Source organism: Penaeus japonicus, unplaced genomic scaffold, assembly GCF_977035675.1.
Source record: "Penaeus japonicus unplaced genomic scaffold, GWHDUDI00000001_assembly GWHDUDI00000035, whole genome shotgun sequence".
Lineage (NCBI taxonomy): Eukaryota > Metazoa > Arthropoda > Malacostraca > Decapoda > Penaeidae > Penaeus > Penaeus japonicus.
Genome location: NW_028234437.1, coordinates 2,496,663 through 2,499,162, shown reverse-complemented (window position 1 = coordinate 2,499,162; position 2,500 = coordinate 2,496,663). Strand labels below are relative to the sequence as shown.

Genomic DNA, 2,500 nt, shown 5'->3' with positions numbered 1-2,500 from the left:
AGGGAGAGAGATAGAAAGAGAGAGAGAGAGAGTGAGAGAGATAGAGATAGAGATAGATAGATAGATAGATAGAGAGGGGGGGGGAGAGGGAGAGAGAGAGAGAGAAAAGAGAGAGAGAGAGAGAGAGAGAGAGAGAGGGGGGGGGTGAGGGACAAGAGAAAGAGAGAGAGAGAGAGAGTAGAGGGGGGAGGGGAGAGGAGTGAGAAGAGAGAGAGGAGAGTGAGTGAGTGAGAGGGAGATGGGAGGGAGGGGGAGAGGAGAGAGATGAGTAGGGAGGGGAAAGAGGAGAGAGAAGTAGGAGTGCGAGAGAGAGAAGGGGACGAGAGGGAAGAGAGAGAGACAGAAGGAGAGAGAGAGAGAGAAAGAGAACGAGAGAGAGAGAGAGAGAAGAGAGAAAGAGAGAGAGATAGAGAAAGAGAGAGGAAGAGAGAGAGATGTAGAGAAGAGAGAGGGCAGCTGAAGAGAGAGAGAGAGAGAGAGAGAGAGAGAGAGGGACGCAGTGAGAGATGAGGTGGACGATGACCGTGAGACGGGAGAACCGGAGTGAGAGAGTTGAGACGATGGATGATGATGACGGAAGAGCTCCAAATGATCGCCGTAACGCCACGATAGATCGAGAGAGAGAGAGATGTGAGAGACGAAAGAGAGATAGAGACAGATAGACAGATAGATAGAGAGGGGGGGGGAGAGAAAGAGAGAGAGAGAGAGAGAGACTGGGGAGAGAGAGAGGGAGGATGAGAGAGGGAGGGAGAGAGAGTGGAAGAGAGAGAGAGAGAGAGAGATGAGAGAGAGAGCGTGAGAGAGAGAGAAGAGAGAGAGAGAGGATTGAATGTGAGGAGAGAGAGAGTGAGGCTGACTGAGAGACGAGGAAGAGAACGAGTGAAGGAGAGAGTATGTGGTGAGAGAGAGAGAAAGAGAGAGAGAGAGAGATAGGGAGAGAGAGAGAGAGAGAGAGAGTGAGAGAGAGAGAGAGAGTGTGAGAGATGACGAGGTGAGTGAGAGAGAGAGATGGAGGAAGAAGGATGTTGATGAGAAGAGGAGAGATGAGTGCGAGGAGAGAGGAGGGGCGAGAGAGAGAGAGAGAGGGGAGGGAGAGAGAGAGAGAAGGACGTGCAGAGATGGAGAGAGAGAGAGAAAGAATCGCAGAGGTAGAGGTATATATATATATATATATATATATATATATATATATTATATATATATATTATATATATTATATAAGAGAGAGAGAGGGTGGCGGGGGAGAGAGAGAGGATTGTAGAGAGAGAGAGCAGAGAAGAGAGAGGAGAGAGAGGAGAGAGAGAGGACGTAGAGAGAACGATGGAAGAGAAGATTGGGGACGAGTGGGAGAGAGAGAGAGAGAGAGTGTGGGGGGAAGAGAGAGAGGGAGAGAGAGTAGGGGAGAAGGAGAGAGAGAGAGAGAGTGAGAATAATAGAGAAAGAGAGAGAGAGAAAAAAAAGAGAGAGCAAGAGAAAGAAAAAAGAGAGAGAGAGAGAGAGATGTGAGGAGAGACCGGAGTAGATTACGAGATTATGGAGAGAGAGAGGAGAGAGAGATGAGAGAGAGAGAGAGGACGCGACGATTGAGAGGAGATTTAGACGAGAGAGTGAGGAAGAGTGAGAGAGAGAAAAAAAGAGAGAGAGAGCGATAGAAATAAAGAGAGAGAGAGAGAGAGAGACAGAAAGATTGAGTGAGAGAGAGATAGAAAAAAAAAGAGAGAGCGAGAACGAGAAAAAGAGAGAGAGAGTACAAACTACCCTTCCATCTAAAGCGCAAGCACGCCTAACACAAAACCGCTTCGGAATCGCAAGCAGTTCACACACGGGGTTCAAGAGAGCAAGACAACAAAGCGGCTCATTCCAGCTGTCTTGCCTCTTGCAGGAGTTGAAAGTTCCTTGAAGTGGAGAGCTCATTTGGCGTTAACAAGCACTGCAAATGAGGAAATTGGAGCTCACGGATAGTCCCGAGAAATTAAGTCAGTGCAGCAAGCATGGCCGGAGAGTGCTTGCGTGGATTGGCACCGGGATTTCAGCTTTTCTTGACTTTGTTATTATTGTGGTTATTATTACTGTCATTGCTATCCTTTTCTTTGCTAGGATTATTGTTGTTGTTGTTATTGTTATCATTTTTATAAGTATCGTAATCATTATCTTTTTTTATTTTCATCCTTTTTTCCCATTACTCCGATTATTATCATTTTTATTATTGATATTGTTATTATCATTATTATTATTATTATCATTATTATTATCATTATTATTATTATTATTATCATTATTATTATTATTATTATTATTATTATTATTATTACTACTATTATCATTATTATTATTATTATCTCTATCATTATTACTATAATTAATATTACTATTATTTTCATCATTATCATTAGTATTACCATTACTATCATTATTGGCATTATAATTATCATTACCATTATTATTATTAACATTAATTATCATTATCATCATTATCATTATTTTTTATCATCATCATTCG

General features: G+C 42.8%; 1 protein-coding gene across 2 annotated transcripts in view; it reads left to right on the top strand.

Moving 5' to 3' along the window:
* Positions 1 to 2,500, top strand: part of LOC122259832 (neuropeptide Y receptor type 2-like) — a 70,830-nt gene that overhangs the window by 54,663 nt on the left and 13,667 nt on the right. The gene's annotated exons all lie outside the window — the stretch shown is intronic.